Genomic DNA, 23,220 nt, shown 5'->3' on the forward strand with positions numbered 1-23,220 from the left:
TACTTAAAGGTAGACATTTGTCACTTTTAATCTCAAGACACTCTATGTTGTATACTCCCTACCTCTACCTCCTATACCTTCTATCTACATCATGCTTCCCTTCCCTCTTTTTGCAAAAATAGGAAGATATAACGTGTGATGGTTAAAAGAAATTAAAGAATGAAAGGTTAGAAGATATGGAGTCTACTAGATAGGAGGAATTCAGGGAATGTATAGAATGAAGGGACATCTATCACGGAAAGTTCTACGTTTAAGTTATTAAAATGTTGTATTCTTAGATACTCACTTATTTTTATTGGTAGAAAACACGATTTTGAGATTCCAAACACAAATTGATTAGCTGTTGGGTATTGAGGAATGCTATATTGAAGCACTGAAAAAATAAATATGGTTTTATAGTAAAATTCAACCAGCTTTTTATATATCTTTTGACTTATCTAGGCTTAGAGTATAGTAGGTCTATTCTCAGTTACCTGATACTCTTTATTTTGGACTCCCTCGTTGTCAAACAATTCTAGGGAAGCAGTGATTTTAGATAACTCACACAGGTATTCTTCTTACAGATACCGACACGTGTTGACCTAGGGTTCAAATGGCTACACGTATTAGAAGTTCTTAAGGACATTCCGTAAACATTAGACATATAGATAAACATATTCTAAATTACTTAATATGCTTTGAGGACATTTATCTGGCAACCAGCTTGAATATATTGTGCATTGTATGTTGCCTCTAAACGTTATTTAATTACACTATTATTCTTGTTATCTTGTCACATGAGTGTAAATCTTATATTGTTTACTAACGGACCATGTGTGTTTTATTTTTAGATTCTTACCTTTAACATCTATTTCTGAGGCTAGATTATAAAATCCATTCAAAGTAGATATTCTGGCGTCCTATGTTTACCCCTTCTAGTTAGCTGTTTGTAATTTGCTGCAATGTTTAGGGCAGTCCACTTCATTCTTTAAATTTCTGAAATATTAATGCATACCATATTTGTACACTGATTCATATAAATTCCTGGGACTAATTATTTATTATAGTAGATATTAGCTCACTGTTCCTACCTTGTTAACGGTAGTTCGAATCGTGGTCTCTCTATGCAGTCTAGTACCGGTTAAATCTAAATGGTAAACAAACGGCAACAAAATACGAGGGGATTGTTAAAAAACTTCTTTGGGAGTAAGGGCTTGATTTTAAGTATTACAGATGGATAGTCTCCTCTCTGCGCGTAGTAACATACCTTCTGTTTGATGCCGGTGCTGCATAGCCTGGGGTTCTGCTCGTATACGTGTCTTCCACTACCGATGCGAGAATGAGTTAAACCCAGCCTGCTATTTATAGGACAGCCGCTTTGTAATAATATATGCTGAGGGCTTGCAGCTGATGTCAATTACGATTGGCGCTCTTTTTGTGACTGGTCTGGCGATAAGCCTTGGGTGATTTTCGGTGTTGTGCAAAAAAGTAGAGGATAGACTTCCTCGTAGTTTTCATGAAGCAGGAATACTAGTACAAACCTTACTTCGCTAGCTTTATTTTTACTCAATTTTAGCAGCTATATTGAATATAGTATTCCGTGGTTGATTAGGTCTATATTGTTATCCAATTCCTTAAGTGAGTTTATATTATCAAACATAGAGAACAGACTCGTTAATACTAGTGCTACGGATGCCTTAGGTGGTTAAACAGCAAAAGAAGAAAAGACTCATGTCAATATAATGTTAGATGTTAATTCGTTTTGAACTGAATGTTATTTATTTCTTTAAGATGGTATTGTATATATATTGCTGTCTCCTATATATATAAATTCAGATACATTATCATGTCTAATTGGATTAAATGTCTCCATGTTTTATATTAAGTTAGGGCATGAGCCAGTGTACATATCGTTAGCTGTCTTCATATAATTGCCTGCTGCCAAGGAATGTCAGAGTTTAGTCCTAATTTAACGGTATCTAATGTAAAAATCCAAAATACCTCTCGCTTTCGTCGAATTTTGTCTATATTAATACCTGGTTTTGCTACAATTTTTTCCAAGACTACCCATTTTATGTCTTCTGGTTTGTGGTTATTCTCAATGTAGTGCTGTACCATAGGGGCATTTAGTTTTTTCGTGCGGATGGCAGATTTGTGTTCAGTAACTCTAGTGTATACTGAACGTGAAGATTCCCCAACATATCCTTTATTACATGGACATATTAGTAAATAAATGATGTTTGTGGTTTTGCAGTTAGTTAGGGATGATAACGACACTGATATGCCATTGAATTTAAGTTCTGTTGTCTCAATAGCTAGCGGACATATTTTACAGATTCCGCATTTGTGATTTCCTATTACCGGAGCCCCGGTAATTATGTTTCTTTGATCAGTGTTTTTTATAGTAGTTTGCATTCTTGATCTAACTACTAAATCTTTGATATTTTTGTTTTTTTTATACGCAAAAAGGGGTTTTGGTATAAATTCAGTACCTGTTTTGTTCACATTAAGTATATGCCAATTAGAGTATATAATTTGGCGAATTTGGTTATTGAGCAATGAGTGTCTGGTGACAAACACCAAACTGGCATCTCGTTTGTTTTTGTTATTGGTTAAGAGATGTTGCCGATCGTAGTACCTGGCTCCTTTATACGATTCCCGTATTAGTCTATGGGGATAACCGCGTTCTTTGAACTTTTCTTTCATTACAGTTGCCTTCTCATCAAAGTCACTTAATCTAGTACAATTCCTCCTCAGTCTTAGGAACTGACTGAAGGGAATGCTGTCTTTTTGGGAGGTGGGATGGACACTGCTGTAATGAAGGAGCGTGTTTCGGGCTGTTGGTTTTACATATAGATCCATGATGAGCTGTCCTTCATGATGTTTTATCATTAGATCTAAAAATTCTATTTGAGAGTTACTCATTTTCTCAGAGAATTTCAGGTTTGGATCACATATGTTAAGCCACAATAGGAATTCGTTTAAGGCATCCTCATTATCATCCCAGACAAAGATGATGTCGTCGATGAATCGCGACCAGTAAAAAATTGATTCGAAAAACGGTGCCATTTCATTAAAAATGTGTTTTTCTTCAAATTTTGCTACGTAGATGTTAGCGATCGTTGGTGCACACGAAGCGCCCATACTTACACCCTTTATTTGTTGATAAAGGTTTCCATTAAATTCAAAGACATTGTTTTCAAGAATGATTTTAAGACAATCCAGAATAAAGGATGTGTTGCAGTCAATTTGAAATGATTCAATGAACCATTTTGTTATGTACACTGGCTCATGCCCTAACTTAATATAAAACATGGAGACATTTAATCCAATTAGACATGATAATGTATCTGAATTTATATATATAAGAGACAGCAATATATATACAATACCATCTTATAGAAATAAATAACATTCAGTTCGAAACGAATTAACATCTAACATAATATTGACATGAGTCTTTTCTTCTTTTGCTGTTTAACCACCTAAGGCATCCGTAGCACTATTAACGAGTCTGTTCTCTATGTTTGATAATATAAACTCGCTTAAGGAATTGGATAACAATATAGACCTAATCAACCACGGAATACTATATTCAATATAGCTGCTAAAATTGAGTAAAAATAAAGCTAGCGAAGTAAGGTTTGTATTAGTATTCCTGCTTCATGAAAACTACGAGGAAGTCTATCCTCTATTTTTTGCGCAACACCGAAAATCACCCAAGGCTTATCGCTAGACCCATCACAAAAAGAGCACCAATCGTAATTGACATCAGCTGCAAGCCCTCAGCATATATTATTACAAAGCGGCTGTCCTATAAATAGCAGGCTGGGTTTAACTCATTCTCGCATCGGTAGCGGAAGACACGTATACGAGCAGAACCCCAGGCTATGCTGCACCGGCATCAAACAGAAGGTATGTTACTACGCGCAAAGAGGAGACTATCCATCTGTAATACTTAAAATCAAGCCCTTACTCCCAAAGAAGTTTTTTAACAATCCCCTCCTATTTTGTTGCCGTTTGTTTACCATTTAGATTCAACCGGTACTAGACTGCATAGAGAGACCACGATTCGAACTACCGTTAACAAGGTAGGAACAGTGAGCTAATATCTACTATATTAAATAATTAGTCCCAGGAATTTATATGAATCAGTGTACAAATATGGTATGCATTAATATTTCAGAAATTTAAAGAACGAAGTGGACTGCCCTAAACATTGCAGCAAATTACAAACAGCTAACTAGAAGGGGTAAACATAGGACGCCAGAATATCTACTTTGAATGGATTTTATAATCTAGCCTCAGAAATAGATGTTAAAGGTAAGAATCTAAAAATAAAACACACATGGTCCGTTAGTAAACAGTATAAGATTTACACTCATGTGACAAGATAACAAGAATAATAGTGTAATTAAATAACGTTTAGAGGCAACATACAATGCACAATATATTCAAGCTGGTTGCCAGATAAATGTCCTCAAAGCATATTAAGTAATTTAGAATATGTTTATCTATATGTCTAATGTTTACGGAATGTCCTTAAGAACTTCTAATACGTGTAGCCATTTGTACCCTAGGTCAACACATGTCGGTATCTGTAAGAAGAATACCTGTGTGAGTTATCTAAAATCACTGCTTCCCTAGAATTGTTTGACAACGAGGGAGTCCAAAATAAAGAGTATCAGGTAACTGAGAATAGACCTACTATACTCTAAGCCTAGATAAGTCAAAAGATATATAAAAAGCTGGTTGAATTTAATTTTACTATAAAACCATATTTATTTTTTCAGTGCTTCAATATAGCATTCCTCAATACCGAACAGCTAATCAATTTGTGTTTGGAATCTCAAAATCGTGTATTCTACCAATAAAAATAAGTGAGTATCTAAGAATACAACATTTTAATAACTTAAACGTAGAACTTTCCGTGATAGATGTCCCTTCATTCTATGCATTCCCTGAATTCCTCCTATCTAGTAGACTCCATATCTTCTAACCTTTCATTCTTTAATTTCTTTTAACCATCACACGTTATATCTTCCTATTTTTGCAAAAAGAGGGAAGGGAAGCATGATGTAGATAGAAGGTATAGGAGGTAGAGGTAGGGAGTATACAACATAGAGTGTCTTGAGATTAAAAGTGACAAATGTCTACCTTTAAGTAATGCCATTTCAATGCATGTACATATAAGATATAGTGTGTAACATAGTGACTAAAATGCTAGTGTATCTTTGTCAAGATAAGCATAATGGTATAACTTTCAAGAATGATAAAATATGCGACCCAAAAGTATTATAATGAAATTTGTTTTGAAAATGAATGGTCTTGACCCTTGCTACAAATGAATAGATTTCATGTATCATGATAAGAAACGTATAAAACAATATATATTCTATGAAATTTTTTATAACTATATTGTATGTATATTTTTTCACTTTTTTTTATATAGGTTATGTTGTATGTTATATACGAATGACGGTTACCTGACGAAGGCCCCCTGGCCGAAACGCGTTGTGTTCCACCTTACCGCATTTGCCTTCTTCACTTTTTCCATCGACTAATCATATCGTATAGCACTTGTCTATTTTTATTTTTGCATTATTGTTGAGTGTGTGCAGTTTATATTTGTATGTACATTATATGTTGCTGACTGACAATTTATATGAAATATATATGTCTTTTATAAATGAACTGAGGCAAAAATAATGAACAAAAAATCAAGAAACATAAAATAATAAAAAAACTTATAATTTTGATACATCACTGTCTCGGAAAATCATTATGTGTTAGCATTTAATATGTAATATTGGGTCAAGATAAGGGCGCTTCAATTATCAATAGTTTGCTTAATACTTGTTCCTTTTCTCTAAAAATGTTGCTCTTTTCCCTACTAAAAGCAAACTAAACATTATGTAGGGGTCCCCATTTTTTCCAATAATCACTGCATAAGACAATCCAGAGAGATCACTTTCAAACAGTAGATGAAATAAATATGGAATGCATTGACGAAACCTAGAATCTTCTGCATACAATCGTAAAGTCCGGTATTCTGAAGCAGGAATTTGAACAGGTCGCTCTTCATATCGTCCTCCTCGACCTGTGGGAAATAACTGTGGGAAACATCGAGCTTCCAAACTTTCCTCCCAAACACTAATGGGACTCCCTTTGGCTTGTTTCATTTGAAACAACTCAATAGCATTCCCCATGACTTCCTTGGAATGCAAAGGATGAACACTATAATGTTCATATATTTCTTCCTTTTTAGAGGCTTCTACTTTCTCAATTTGTCCAGGACACAATTCGCTGTCCTCTTCTTCACTTACTTCCTCTTCTGCAACACATACATTCTTGTAGTACTCATTATTTTTTATCAAATACAATGTTGCCTTTTTGACTTTCCTAACATCCACTAAATCTTGCCAGATTTTCTTACTCTTTGTCGGAACACCATTAACTATGATAACCAGAGGTTCCTCTTCCACTTTCTCTACTCCAATTGTATTAATGTTTTTCTTCAAATCCAAAGGCAAATAAACAACCCTTCCCTTTAATCCTCTCTGTAAATCTGATGGAGGCAACTTCCCTGTCTTTGGCTCCATTCGTACAATACCCTGAAAGGGATGGACACTTTGAATCAAAATAGATTCATAAGTATTTAAATCCTTCAATTCAGAAGGAATGTCAACTAATTCCAGATTATTATAAACCGCTCTAGCAGGCATCTGGTTTTGGTTTAATTTGTTATAGCAATAAGTACACATACGTTGGTCCGCTCCCAAATCAAAACAATTTTCTACCATCAAGTATGTGACAACATCCTTCCATTCACTATTGTTTTTCATATCACTTTTTGCAAATAAATCCACTAACTTAGTCTGATTCTTATAATAAGTCCGTCGACAACACACACAAGTGAAATTAGGACTCTCACATGTTTTCACCATAAACGTGGAAATTTCCTTGTGAAACTTATGTGTACTGAAAATCTGTACACTGTCTTCCACATTACCTTCTTCTAGTGGTTCAATATCAACATTGTTCTCTTTACCAGCAAAGTAACAGAACTCAATTTCTTGACAAATATTCTTCACATCTACTTCAGAACCATGCAAAAGAGCACTCCTTAAATTTTTTAAGCATAATTGCTGGACTCTTAGCATAATACAACATTTTAACTAATTTCCTCACTTTATTATGATGCACTGCTAGCATCCTGAAATGATGAAAAACACTCTGGCATACTCTCCTAGAAAGACAAGCCAGTGAATGACCATGCAAACCTGTCACTTGTCTCACTCTGCAAGGATCTAATTCTTGCAACAACTTCATTTTTTGTTTTAAACTTTTCTTATTAAATGTCCGTATAAAATCACAAAGCAAATTGATGGAATCCTGTCGCACACTGCAAATAGAACTACACTTCCAGGTGTACACTGGTCCCTTAGGACGTCTCCCTAAAACCTCATCACTTAACACCTCTTCTGCATCTGCAGACACAAGTATTTCTTTTTCAACCGGACGACCATCTTTTACCTCATATGCTCGACCACTGCTGTCAACTGCATGCACCAAATCATTGTCCTGAAAATAACTCTCCTCATTAAAAAATGCCTCACTATTTGAAATATGCATCCATGCCTTTTACTGATACGAAAACAGTGACTATTATTCAAAACTTTACCAATCTAGGTACTACTACCATGTTTTGTTTTAAAAACCTTTGTTGTGAAAATGTCAGTATACAAATACGGGCCTATAACCACGTGGGCCGGCCACGGAGCAAACTGGAATCGTATATGATGAGGGGACATTTACACTGTAAAAGAACGTAACGGGTGGGCCATTAGGTTGCAAGAACTAAGGTGTCTAACAGTTGCGGAATCGGTGGACGTACATTTTATAATTAAAGTACGACAGGGCCAGTTACAATAAAATTATCTAGATATACATTTGCGGGCAAGTACCATGGGTGACGTTAATTCGAACTTTCAATAGTACAGTAATCAATAACACATCAGAACTTAATATCAATAGGGATGTCAAAATGTTCAATCAATTCTCGTCCCCGCCCGCCATGTGCTTCAAAACTGCATACGTATCTCGTGATATCAAGGTTGGGCAACCAGTCCACAACAAGGAGTTACGAGTCCCATTTATACCGGTGCCATTTTGGGCGAGGCCCGGCAGGTCCAGGATATAATCAAAATGTCTCCACCAACCAGCGGTCGAACCAGAACCCCTTTCGGCAGTCCAAAAAGGTTCCGTTAAATGACAACAGAAGAGATAGGCAACAAGAACAATCAGTCAAAAGAGGGGACGCTTTCAGGAATGGGGCCCATGCCCTAGCAGGCAAGCGTCCGAGTTCCAAGGTGTCCCAGGGCCATTTTAGTGGACCAGGCCCAAATCCAAAGAACCGGCCGCCATTTTGAGAGTCCTGTTGCAGCCGCCTATCGCTGTAGCCGCAAGAGCGGGCGAAACTCAGCTGGACGGCGAGTGAAACGCTAAGAGGCGCCCCACTGCAGATGAGGTGCCTCCACCTGGGGAGGCGGGAGAGGCCCGTTTGCGCCGCCTCCCCCCCCCTTCCCCGGGCACCCCACGCCGACTTTCGGCGCAGCATTGTAGGATGGCCACACCAGTAGAACAACTTGCTGGACACCACCTCGGTGCCATCCGGATCTCGGCGCGTTGTGCTGCCTTCGGCCTACTGTAGCAGCAAGTGCGGGGGCAACTCAACTGGACGGCGAGTGAAACGGTAAGGGGCGCCGCACTGCAGATGAGGTGCCTCCACCTGGGGAGGCGGGAGAGGCTCGTTCTTGCTGCCTCCCCCCGGGCACCCCACGCCGTCTTTCGGCGCAGCATTGTAGGATGGCCACACCAGTGCAACTTGCTAGACACCACCTCGGTGCCATCCGGATCTCGGCGCGTTGTGCTGCCTTCGGCCTATTCGCACATCGGTCCTCTACTGACGCCGCCTCACAGGCCAACGGATTTTGTAGGCTTTTTATAGCCCAAAGCCGCATAACAGGTCATGTGACTTGTTTATAAAACTTTTCATTGGTTCATTTTACTTTTGGTTTCCTAATGATGGAAGGCTTGATCATATGACCTAAAAATATCACTTTTCATTGGATTGAAACATTTTTTTTTCCCAAATGATGAAAGCCCCACCTTTTTTTTTCTCACTCGGCAATCCAAAAAGGTTCCGTTAGATAACAACAGAGGGGACAGGCAACAAGAACCATCAGTCAAAAGAGGGGAGGGCAAGTTCTTCCCTACCGGGTCACGTTGGGGCTCCACCGGAAGTCATCGAATTGGTAGTCTACAGTGTTTCTGGATGTTTCAGACTGAAGCTGGCCTCCGCATGAGAGCACCACAATCTCGTGGCTCCGTCGTGGCCATTCCACAAGCAATCATGACAGCCGCTCCCCACCGGAAGCCTGCAGGAGTCGGGGGCCCGATGACTTTTGTAGAATCTTCAAGGCTGAGGGGACGCTTTCGAGAATTGGGGCCCAAGCCGTAGCAGGCAAATGTCCTAGTTCAAATGTGTCCCAGGGCCATTTTAGTGGACCAGGCCCAAATCCGAAGAGCCGGCCGCCATTTTAAGAGTCCTGTGGCAGCCGCCTATCACTGCACCGCAAGAGTGGGCGCAACTCAGCTGAATGGCGGATGAGGCACAGTGCCGCAAAAGCAGGCGCTAAACAACTGGATGGCGACTGAAACGCTAAAGGGCGCCCCACTGCAGCAGAGGAGCCTCCACCTGGGGAGGCGGGGGAGGCCCGTTCGTTCCGCCTCCCCCCCCGGGGTGCCCCACGCCATTTTTCAGCGCAGCATTGTAGGATGGCCAGAACAGTGCAACAACTCACTGGACACCACCTGGGTGCCGTCCAACTGGATGGCGACTGAAATGCTAAAGGGCCCCCCACTGCAGCAGAGGAGCCTCCACCTGGGGAGGCCGGGGAGGCCAGTTCATTCCGCCTTCACCCCCCCCCCCCCCCCCCGGGGCGCCCCACGCCGTTTTTCAGCGCAGCATTGTAGGATGGCCAGACCAGTGTGACAACTTACTGGACACCACCAAAGCAGCCCATTGTTGCTTTGAGATGGTTGTTGCAGCAGGCTGCCATGTAAATAGTTGTTTACATTTTTTTGAACGTGTTTACTTTGTTGGAGCGTTGTATATATTTATAAGTTATTAAAGTGTTATAATCCTACTACTTTGTTGGAGTGCTATATATTTTTAATGTGACACATAATTGTGAAGACTTTGATGTACAAAAAGGCATCCCTGGAATCTTCCGCTTCAGGCTCGGTCCCAGACACCCTTACAGTGAGAATCCCCTCCCCAATCACAATACAGGATCGTTATCAGATAGTAGGAACGCGTGTGGTGTGACGGATCTCATGAGGTGGGGGCCTTGATCTACTGTAACTCCTTTGAAGAGGGGTGATTCTTTAAAGTTGGGGCCATAAACTACATCCGCACGGCTAGGTGATAGCCTGGGACCGGCCTGGACAATAAGACACAGAGGAAGAGGAGTGTCAGAGGGTGCGGTAGTGAATAAGGTGAAAGGGAGGTGTCGGGCGGGCACAGGGTGTGATTCTCAGGGAAAAGCAGCGCAGATGGGGGGAGGTTTATGGCCCATGCATGAGAGAGAGAGAGCGGGGGTGACCAGTGCGTGGGGGAGATGCTTGCGAGGGTGGGGAGCCATGCTGAGGATCGGTGGCGTGCAGAGAGTGGGTCTGGTCAAGGCATCTAAAATGGCTGCCGTGCACGACAAAAGTGTGGCATTGGAAAAAAGGCAAGATGGCGCAGACAATGTTTATCAATACGGAATAATTTATAATAATTATTTTTAACAAAATATTTACTCGCAGTGACAAAATGGCGGTCAACACTTCCTGATTTCCTTCGAATCGAACGTTAACAGACGTCATGCAGCAAAAAAAAAACAACGCTCACGCGCAGCCGCTGGAAGACATGTATCAACATATATGAGCATCCTCAGCCACCCTCAGAAAACATAGGGGGTCAGGATAGGTCTCCCGTACCCCCTTATACCCATTTCTCACATTGTTTTTCCTCCATCTTGTAATTCAATTAAAACGAAACACAAAATGGCAAATTCTAGTTTCGTGACCCGGTTCACGAACAGGGAAGCGCTTCTACCGCGAAAAATCCAAATTTTTTTATTTGCCCCACGGGACCCTTTAATAACCCCAACATCATTCCTAGGGGGTCAAGAGGGGTCTACCTTGCCCCCTTTCATTAAATTCCCCCTTCGTTTTTCTCCTCCTCTTGTCTCTCGATCCTACCGAGAGACAAGATGGCGGCCGTTCCGGACTGTTTAGAATGTTGACAGACACCGGAAAGCCAATCAGCTTCGCTTCGCAAAGTTCCGTAATGCGAAAAGTACGCGAACCGGAGCGCTACCCGGGTCGCTGTCACAGATATATCTGTTTTTTACAATTTTAATTTCTCAAAATCCACTGGAGCACATATATTGAGACCCAGCAAAGGCACATCGGGCTAACAGTCCCTACAAGTTTGCCAAGTTTCGCGCAAATCCATTCAGCCGTTCGAGCTAAAAGTGAGGCCAAACGCCCTAAGGAAAAATGAATGGGAAAAACGCGTTTTGGGACCCCCCTTTTTTCTCGGCCTTCCCTTGACGAAACCCCCCGAAATTTTTAGGGGCTGCTCAGAAACAAAATGTGCCATTTTCAGCTGATTCCGTCCACAAACGCCAAAGTTATTAGACATAGAATTTTCAAAAGTTCCATAGAGAAAAAATCCTAACTATATATACCTACTGGCGACCGCCAGTAGGTAATATATATATATATATATATATATATATATATATATATATATATATATATATATATATATATACATATATATATTCCCACGTTATAGTTAGTCGGACTCACTATAACTTGCGCGTGCAATGCACTGCTGATGACATCACATATTACATCACTCATGACATGGTGAGTGACATCACTCATGACATCACTGATGACACCATCCAGTGAATATGTGTCTTTCTGAAAAATAAATATTAGTGAGTTATGTTTAAATATTTAAATACATATATTAGTGTTTCACTTTGTGTATAAGTGGCTACATGTGTTGATAAGTAGCTACATGCGTATGTATATGGGTTATTTGATATTTTTATTAGTATCAGTTTGAGTGTGTATATATGGTTTGGTGGGGGTATTACTTAGCACATAGATGCATGAGTGACTGACTCTTTGTTTGTATGTGTTTTGAAGACAGCATATGTACAGGACTGTATGGGTGGATGAGTGTCTATATGTGTTTGTTAGTGAGTGAATGACTGTCTCACTAGTGTCTTTATCAGTAACTACATATGTTTTAATCTAGTATATATGAATATTGATGTATATAAGTGAGTATATGTGAGAGTAAGAGATTGTAAGAGTTCCTGTTTAAATAAGTATGTGTTTCTATAAGTGATTGTTTAAGAGAATAACTATGTGTAATTTTCAATAGAAGTAAGGTGGAAGTGTGTGTATAACTCTATATTCAAATAAATGGTTGTTCAATAGTTTATTTGCACGTGTGAATATGTGTGTGAGTAACTTTTGGATGAATGTCGGTGTGTAACAGGATGTATAGGTGTATCTCTTCATATGATGAGTGAGTATATGTATGAGTGACTATATAGAACTGTTGGTGAATGAGTGGATGTGTATATAGATAGTGGAAGTACAGAATTGCTTGTTGTAACTGATATAGGTATGTCCATTTTTTAAAAATTTCAGTTTCTATTTTTGAATATGTGTCTCAAGGGTTACTTTACACTGAGAGGAGGTCTGTCACTGTGTCACAAGGATGGTTTCATCAGTGATGTCATGAGTGATGTCACTCACCATGTCATGAGTGATGTAATATGTGATGTCATCAGCAGTGCATTGCACGCGCAAGTTATAGTGAGTCCGACTAACTATAACGTGGGAATTTCAATGGTTTTATATCAGTAAAATTTCCAGCTAACTATAACTGGTGTGAAACCTATGGTTTTTTCAGTGAATTTAATAGGTTTTTTAAATGCTAATTCCTAACTATAACCGGTGTGAAACCTATGGTTTTTTCAGTGAATTTCATAGGTTTTTTAAATGCTAATTCCTAACTATAACTGGTGTGAAACCTATGGTTTTTTCAGTGAATTTCATAGGTTTTGTTAATGCTAATTCCTAACTATAAGTTTCACTTTATAAATAAGACTGTTAGCACTCTAGTTGTTCTTTTTAACACTCTGGTACATTCTGTCATTGGGCTACAGTTGGGCTACATCTAGTTGAAATTTGGGCTACATTTACAATTTTTGGTCTCTGGTGGCCATCTTTGGGCTACATTGGGCTACTTTGGGCTACATTTGGGCTACATTTTGGCTCTAACATATATTAAGCCCAATGTTGCACAATACATATTTTTCTAAAGTTAATTTTTTTACAAACCACTTCAGAATAGGACTACCTGTCCCTACAATTATCCCATTTTTTTTTTTAATTTTTTGGGGGAGCGCTCCCGGAGCGCGCTCCGGAGTGCGCCCCGAAAAGCGTATTTCTGAAAAGCGCCCCCAAACGCGCTCCGGGGAGCGTCCCGTGAGCGCCAATATCGCAAACGAAAACATGATCGTGACGTATTGCGTAGCCGCGACCTCGTGATACGCACGGCGTAAGCGCACCCGGAAGTACTCGAGCGAATACGACCGCACAACGTAAACTTCCGACGCGCTTACGCTGCGCGCCCCCGGGCGCGCCCCGTGCGCGTAGCGTAAGCGCGTCGGGTCATGTGAGCAGAAAATAACACTTTTCATTGGTTCATAACAGTTTTAGTTTCATAATGATGAAGCCCCTGGTCTTGTGACCTGAAAATAACACTTCTCATTGGTTCAGGACAGTTTTTTTTTCTAAATGATGAAAGACCCCACCTTTTTTCCTTATTCTGACTTTGTCCTTTGACTGAGGAAGACCTGTTTGTTGCTCTCTCTACTTTTTTGCTCCAAATAATGGCTTCAGTAGTAGCATCAGCTGGTGCATCTGCCCCACCACCACCACCACAACCACCAAGAGGACCAGCTCCAAATTATATTGGTGGTCAAGAACAGGAGGAGGAGGAAGAGGAAGAGGAGGAGGGGAGAAGAAGATGGCTGCCAGAAGAAAATACACCTTACAAACCCAAACCACACATTGTATGGCAGTTTTTTTCAATCCCAGAGGGGAAAAAAAAGGTGAATGCGCCCAAGGTGACTTGCCTCATCTGCAATGATGAACTTTCACGGGGCAACCCAAACAAAAAATATTCTTTTGGTAACTATACCATGATTCGGCACATGACCAGAAAGCACCCAAACAACTACTCTCGTGCAGAGTTCAGGGAACTGGCCAGTAACCTCCCCCAGTCATCAAGGACCCCCTCCCAAAGAAACCAACCCACCTCATCAGAACCAGAAACATCCGAGGTGATGCCTTGCATTCAGCCGAGATTTGCTGATTTTAAAATCACTTGTTCTGCATGTGGCAAGCTTATCGCCTATGGCGAAAAAAGCGTTAAGCTCATCGTCCTTGCAGGTGATAATCACAAGTGCCCCAAATAGAAGTAATTTTTTGGGTTTTTTGTTTTTTTGCTCCAGTTGAGCCAGTTTCAATTCCCTTTTTTTGTTTCTCCCCCTAAAAAAATACAAAAAAAAATATAAAACTGTTTTGAAAAGCCAAAAAAAGTTCAAAAAGTTCAAAAAACACAAAAAAAATATAAAACAACAAAAAGAAGAAAAAAAAAAGTTCTTTTTAGAACTACCTCCAATTTCTAAATAAAAACTTCATTTTTTTTATAACTCTGTCATCTTTTTCCCTCATTTTACGCTCCCCGGTGCGCTACCTGGTGCGCGTACCGGGCGCTTCCCCCGCGCAATACGAAAAAAAAAAAATTATTTTAAATGCCCCGCGAGGCCCTTTTATAGCCCCCACATCAAACCTAGGGGGTCAAAGGGGTCTATCCCTGACGCCTAATGGTCAGTTCCCTCTTTGTTTTAGCCACCTCTTATGTCTCGATTTTACTGAGACACAAGATGGCGGCCGCTCTGGACTGTTTCGAATGTTTACAGACACCCGAGAGCCAATCAGCTTTCCATGCGCACCTCGCGTCACGCGCCCGGAGCGCTCCCTGGTGCGCGCACCGGAGCGCGGCTATAGATATATATATTTTTTTGAACCTTAATTACTCAAAATCCACTGGAGCACATATCTTGAGACATAGCAAAGGCACATCGGGCTACCAGTCCCTACAATTTTGCCAAGTTTGGTGGAAATCCATTCAGCCGTTCGGGCTAAAAGTGAAATCGACCGCCCTATGGAAATTAACATGGGGAAAACGCGTTTTGGGACCCCCTTTTTATCTCGGCCCCCGCTTGACGAATCCCCCCCAAACTTTCAGGGAAGGACCGGAACGCCGCGAGGCCATTTTGAGGAAATTTTCACGCAGATTCGTCAACCGGCGCCAAAGTTATTCCAAATAGAATTTTGAGATTTAACATTGAAAAAAATCCTAACTATAACTACCTACTGGCGACCGCCAGTAGGTAATATATATATATATATATATATAGAAATTCACTGAAAAAACCATAGGTTTCACACCAGTTATAGTTAGGAATTAGCATTTAAAAAACCTATTAAATTCACTGACAAAACCAGTTATAGTTAGCTGGAAATTTTACTGACATAAAACCATTGAAATTCCCACGTTATAGTTAGTTGGACTCACTATAACTTGCGCGCCTGCAATGCACTGCTGATGACGTCACATATTACATCACTCATGACATGGTCAGTGACATCACTCATGACATCACTGATGACACCATCCTTGTGACAGAGTGACAGACCTAATTTCAGTGTAATGTAACGCTTGAAACAAATATTCAAAAATAGAAACAAACATTTTCAAAAAAATGGAGATACCCAAACCAGTAACAACAACCAATTCAGTAATTCCACCATCTATATACTCATCCACTCATTCACCAACAGTTCTATATAGTCACTCATATATATACTCACTCATCATATGTAGTGATACACCTATACATCCTGTTACACATCAGCAGTCATCCAAAAGTTACTCACACACATACTCACACATGCACATAAACTATTGAACATCCATTTATTTGCATATACATTTATACACACACTACCACCTTACTTCTAAGGAAACTTACACATACTTACTCTCTTAAACAATCACTTATAGAAACACATACTTATTTAAACAGGAACTCCTACAATCTCTCACTATATATACTATACTCACTTATATACATCAATACTCACATATACTAGATTAAAACATATGTCGTTAGTAATGAAGACACTAGTGAGACAGTCATTCACTCACTAACACACACATATACACACTCGTCCACCCATACAGTCCTGCACATATTCTGTCTTCAAAACACATACAAACAGTGAGTCAGTCACCAACCCCTGCAGCCACTTATACACAAAGAGAAACACTGATACAAACATTTAAATATTTAAACAATACTCGCTAATATATGTATTCACTAAGATACACTTAATAAGCCAGTTAACCAACCAATTTTTGTTAAAAAAAAAATCCATTTACACACTTATTTAAACATTTATTCTTCCATCGACCTTTACAAATACATATATAAAACAAATTTATTTTTCAGAAAGACACACATTCACTGGATGGTGTCATCAGTGATGTCATGAGTGATGTCACTGACCATGTCATGAGTGATGTAATATGTGACGTCATCAGCAGTGCATTGCAGGCGCGCAAGTTATAGTGAGTCCAACTAACTATAACGTGGGAATTTCAATGGTTTTATGTCAGTAAAATTTCCAGCTAACTATAACTGGTTTTGTCAGTGAATTTAATAGGTTTTTTAAATGCTAATTCCTAACTATAACTGGTGTGAAACCTATGGTTTTTTCAGTGAATTTCAAAGGTTTTTTAAATGCTAATTCCTAACTATAACTGGTGTGAAACCTTTGGTTTTTTCAGTGAATTTCAAAGGTTTTTTTAATGCTAATTCCTAACTATATAAGACCTGAAAGCCCACCAGGAATCTCCAGTATGCGCCAGGGGACTGCATTGCAGAGAGGTGTAATGAAGCCACAACCCTTTTTACACCTCTCTGCAACGCAGCCCCCGTGCATGTTTGTAGAGGGGGGACTAATTCCCCTTGCATACTGGGGGTCCCTGGATCATATCTGCCCAAACACCGATATTCCGAACGATTGTAAATGACTTTTCTTGAGAAACATTTGGATTTGGATTATCATGTCCTATACTTTGGAATTTTTGAAAGACTGACTTTGAGGATGCTATAAATTACTCAAGTCTGCCCGAATTGTGTGGGTAAAATTGATACCTAGTCACTTTTAATAAGAATATACTTATGTCTCGTCTAACATTTGGAAGAAATATCTAGTTATATGACAACGGGATACCGACATAACTTGAAGGAAATAAGAACGCCCTGAAGAAGTTCTGTTGTACAGAACGAAACGTTTCGGCTGGCGGTGGTACATAAACTTAAGGAAAATAAAAGCATTTGAATATACACCAAGATTCAGCGCTTCAATAAGTACTCTAAGTGATATGATTTCATTGGACTCATTGTGAAAGTGGTGCTGTGCCAAACTTTGGAATATTCTCCACTACTCTCTACTACTTACTCTCTCCTACTCTCTACTACTCACTCTCTACTGCTCTCTACTACTCACTCTACTACTTACTCTCTACTACTCTCTACTACTCACTCTCTACTACTCTCTACTACTCACTCTACTATTCACTCTACTACTCTCTACTACTCACTCTGCTACTCTCTCTACTGCTCTCTACTACTCTCTACTACTCACTCTCTACTCTCTATTACTCACTCTCTACTCTCTACCTCTCTACCTCTCTCTTCTTCTCTCTCTACTAATCTCGACCTCTCTACCGCTACCTCTCTACCTCTCTACCTCTACACCTCTACCTCTCTACCTCTCTCTACACGCACACATATAGACATATATGCATATATATATGTGCATATGCATTTATATATATGTATGTGTATGTATAAAAAAAACAACTAAACATTTTTTTTTCTAAACAGCTACTTTTAAAACTGTCATTCTTTTTTCCCATGGTACGCTCCCGGGTACGCGCACCCGTGCGCGTACCGGGCGCTCCCCCCGCGAAAATCAAAAAAAAAAAAATTTATTTTTTTGCCTTGCGGGGCCCTTTTATGGCCCCCACATCAAACCTAGGGGGTCAGGGGGGGTCTACTCTGCCCCCTTATGTTCATTTCCCTCTTTGTTTTGGCCACCTCTTGTGTCTCGATTTTACCGAGACACAAGATGGCGGCCGCTCCGGACTGTTTAGAATGTTTACAGACACCCGAGAGCCAATCAGCTTTCCTCGCGCAAGTCGCGTGGCGCGCACGGTACGCGCACCCGTGCGCGTACCCGTGCGCTGCTATAGATATATATATTTTTTTGAACCTTAATTACTCAAAATCCACTGGAGCACATATCTTGAGACATAGCAAAGGCACATCGGGCTACCAGTCCCTACAATTTTGCCAAGTTTGGTGGAAATCCATTCAGCCGTTCGGGCTAAAAGTGAAATCGACCGCCCTATGGAAATTAACATGGGGAAAACGCGTTTTGGGACCCCCCTTTTATCTCGGCCCCCGCTTGACGAATCCCCCCCAAACTTTCAGGGAAGGACCGGACCGCCATGAGACCATTTTCCTGAAAATTTCAGGCAGATTCGTCAACCGGCGCCAAAGTTATTCAAAATAGAATGTTGAGATTTAACATTGAAAATTATCCTAACTATAACTACCTACTGGCGACCGCCAGTAGGTAATATATATATATATATATATATATATATATATATATATATATATATATATATATATATATATATATATATATATATATATATATATATATATATATATATATATATATTACCTACTGGCGGTCGCCAGTAGGTATATATAGTTAGGATTTTTTCCCTATGGGATTTCTGAAAATTCTATGTCTAATAACTTTGGCGTTTGTAGACGGAATCGGCTGAAATTTTCAGGAAAATGGCACATTTTGTTTCTGAGCAGCCCCCAAAAATTTGGGGGTGTTTCGTCAAGGGGGGGCTGAGAAAAAAGGGGGGTCCCAAAACGCGTTTTTAACATTGAGTTTTCCATAGGGCGGTTGGACTCACTTTTAGCTCGAACGGCTGAATGGATTTCCACGAAACTTGGCAAAATTGTAGGGACTGTTAGCCCGATGTGCCTTTGCTAGGTCTCAATATATGTGCTTCAGTGGATTTTGAGAAATTAACGTTTAAATCAAGATATATATCTGTAACAGCGCTCCGGGCAGCGATCCGGTTCGCGTACTTTTCGCTTATCGGAACTATGCGAAGCGAAGCTGATTGGCTCTCCGGTGTCTGTCAACATTCTAAACAGTCCGGTGCGGCCGCCATCTTGTCTCTCGGTAGGATCGAGAGATAAGAGGAGGCCAAAACAAAGGGGGAAATTTCGATAAGGGGGCATAGTAGATCCTCCCTGACCCCCTAGGTTTTATGTGGAGGTTGTAAAAGGTTTCTGCAGGGCAAAAAAAAAAAAAAAAAAAAATTATTTATGCGTGGTGAGCTCCTAGTACGCGAACCGGGTAGCGCTCTGGGCAGCGTACTATAAGGATAAAAGAATGATAGATTTTTCTAATACTGTATGTTAATTATTTGTTGTTTTTGTTGGTTTTTTTTTGTTTTCTTTATTTTTTTTTTTTTTATTATGATTGTGTTTCATACTTTATTAAACTATCTAACATTTCATTGTCAGAAATGTCATAATTTATTATAGGGTGTAATTTTTTTTCATTTTGAAGCAGGTTGTCCACTGCTTCAACACATTGTAGAAGTTCGTGGTCTCTACTGTCATCCATAAAGTAATCAATTTTGTCTTGGCTGCTTTCCTTCAGTTCAATTGAAAATGTAACTTGTTGTTCGCCTTCCATTTTGCCTGAAATTTTGAATAAAAAAATATATATTAGTAGAGATTGGGCACTGTTGGGATTAATTTTAGATAGGTAGTTTTTATCAGTGAATTTTTCTTTTGGCAGTGTATAGTATCAGAGTGGAAATATGACTATAAAAAAGTGTATGTAATTTAACGAAGAGAAGCCTAACTCCATTCCTAACTATAACAGAGAAGTCTATCTAAATCCATAACTACTACAGAGGGATAGTGTATATGTATCAGAAAAAGTCTACCATATCAAGTTATAGTGTACAATAAACTTCATTTTTAAAAATAACAACTTACCTTCAGAAACAAGTTGAAGTCTTAGGTAAGTATTGAAATGTGATGTACACCAAGAAGTAGCAGTCAAAATGGCTGTGTTTTCTTCTGTTCCTTTATATATATTCAGGTATATAACCAATCAAATATCAGGTAATAAAAGTAGAAAATGAAAGTAAGATTTTTATTGGTTGTCAATTCCAACACTTCAGATGTGTTTTGTGAAGTAATTTACCTCAAGGTATTTAGAGAGGTCTACAGGCTTAATGGTTAAATGGAATTTCAATCAAATTTGTGAAAATGAAAGGGATTGTTATGTAGTATGAGTTAATCTATATTTGGTGAGAGTGTCTCCAGTCCTTTTTCTTTGAATTACTTTCCAACCTTTTCTTTGGGCCGCTTCCCGGGAAGCAGTTTAGTCCGCGAACTAGAAGCGTAACGGGAGTCCACCATTTTGTGTTTCGGTCGAATTAACATATAAAATGGAGGTTAAATAATGTTCAGAAAGGGTAGAAGGGGACACGGTACAAGTATTTTGACCCCCCAGGTTTTCTGAGGGTGGCTGAGGAGGACCATATGTGCGAAGAAAAAACATTTTTTAAATAATTTTGGGCGGTTAGCTTCCAGTTCGCGTACCGGGTAGCGCTCTTTGAGCGTAGTTTGTTGAAAATTTCAGAAATAAGTTAGAGAAAAGTATTAATTGTGCGTGATCAGATGAAGGGTAGCTCTGAGAAGAGCTTTTGGGTTTATGTTCCATTTAGGTACTTATAAGTAGGTACCAATGCACAGTCTTAAATTCAGAATGAAAATTCTGTTGCCCTCATCTGAGAAGTGAACTCCATCTCCTCTGTAGATATCTTGCATGTAGTAACGCAAGTTATTATTGTACAGCGAGCCCATTCCATGGTCTCTCATGAAAGCTGAAACAGATTTGTTTACATGCTTCCTCGCTTTCTCAATTTGTGGACCAAATTGGTTGGACCACCTCCATTTCTGTCTTTGGCATATATTGGAATATACCAAGGCAGTTTGAGGAAAAAGTGCCATTAATTGCTCAAAGGTGTCCTTTAAAAGCATTTCCAGACCTACTCCTGTTAAAGTGCCCAAATCATTACCTCCACAATGCACTATTAACAGGTCAGGTTTTGGCAAATGCATAAAGGTTTTCACCAATGGTATCAATTGGTGACATTTTAATCCTCTTTGGCCCAACCATTTAATTTCCACATCTTGTAAATTGAGGTTGTGTAAATTTCTGTTGTCAGCATACCTTTGAGCCCAGTGGATGTAACTATGTCCAACAATCCAGACGTTAAACATGGTGGGAGAAGGTTGTGCTGCAGTCAGATGAAGTGTGGTAATGAAAGGGCAGTTGAAACAGTAGGAGTTTGTAAAGAAAAAAAACTGTGGATTTCCAATGCTAATGATTCATTAGCAGTGATTGGCGCATTTCCATTTCTGAAAATAGAAAGTTAGGGTGCATGGATGTGTTCTTGAAAGATGTAATTTCAATGGTCAAGGAAGAAAGTTTTAATGAAAGATTGCACTGGATACGCAGGTGCACTGAGAGTTCAGAGTTCAATTGAAACATTGTTGTGTGAATTTGCAAACATGAGAGGTCTTCCAGGAGGTCGTTGCTATGGAAAAAAGGCAGAGAGGGCAGAGGGGGGGAAGGGTTTTGATTTGAAAAAAGTGAGGGAAGAGTTATGATTGGCTAATATGAGAGATATGTGAAATGAATATCTGTATTTCTGTGCTTTCAATAGCTGCAGCCTCTGGAGTGCATCCTTTTTCTTCTGCTGAAGACAATTTGGTGTATTTCTGAGACTGTTTTTAAAATCCAAAAAGTATTTGCTAAGGTGAGAAAAGATTTATTTTTTTTAGATATAGAATAGAATGATTTAAGGAGAAAATGATGAAGAAAGCTGTGTTTTAAAACTGTGGCTTTGTCTATAGTGATATAGAAATAGATTTTGTTACTTTGAGAAATTGTATTTGCATAATCGGTGTAGGATTCTGGCATGTAGTAACTCAAGGTATTGTTGTATATGAAGCGCATTCCATGGTCTTTTATGTAAGCTCAAACAGATATGTTGTTTTTAAAAACCATTTTGAAATCAATTAAATTTTGGATATGTACTGTTAGAGCTTCATAGGTTGTTTTGGGTCATATTTATAAGGCATTTGAGTGTCTTTGATGTTATTTTTTCATTTTTAAATGGAAAGCATTCCTCATGGGGCAAGTGTCTTGTAAATACGTTGCCACCTGCGCTTGGCAAATTTAGATTTTGATTATGGGAGTTACATAGCCATGATAATAATGTCGGAAAAATGGTGCTAGGGCATTCCAGAAAACGCTTTCGTGTGTCTCAAGGACATTTTCAGTCATTTCCTCTTGAATGCAGGTATACAATTGATTTATATGCTGTGTTTAAAAACGATTCTTTGATATGATGATATTTTTTCTCTTTTAAATGGAAAGCGTTCCTCATGGGGCTCTGAGCAGTTCTTAGTCATGTTATCCAATGGGTGGTGGATAACATGGCTAAGAGCATTTGCTGAATAATGCATGAATATCGTTGACTTTTCAGCGTTATTCATGCATTGCGGCCGTTTTTTTTCGCATTTGCGAGCAGTTCTTAGCCATGTTATCCAATGGGGGGTTGGATAACATGGCTAAGAGCATTTGCAGGATAATGCATGAATATCGCTGACTTTTCAGCGTGATATTGATGCATTGCTACCGCTTTTTATCGCTAAGGAGAAAATGATGAAGAAAGCTGTGTTTTTAAATTGTGGCTTTGTCTGTAGTGATATAGAAATAGATTTTGTTACTTTGCGAAATTGTAATTGCATATTCGGTGTAGCATTC

This window comes from Lissotriton vulgaris, chromosome 5 (assembly GCF_964263255.1).
Source record: "Lissotriton vulgaris chromosome 5, aLisVul1.2, whole genome shotgun sequence".
In the NCBI taxonomy this organism is placed as follows: domain Eukaryota; kingdom Metazoa; phylum Chordata; class Amphibia; order Caudata; family Salamandridae; genus Lissotriton; species Lissotriton vulgaris.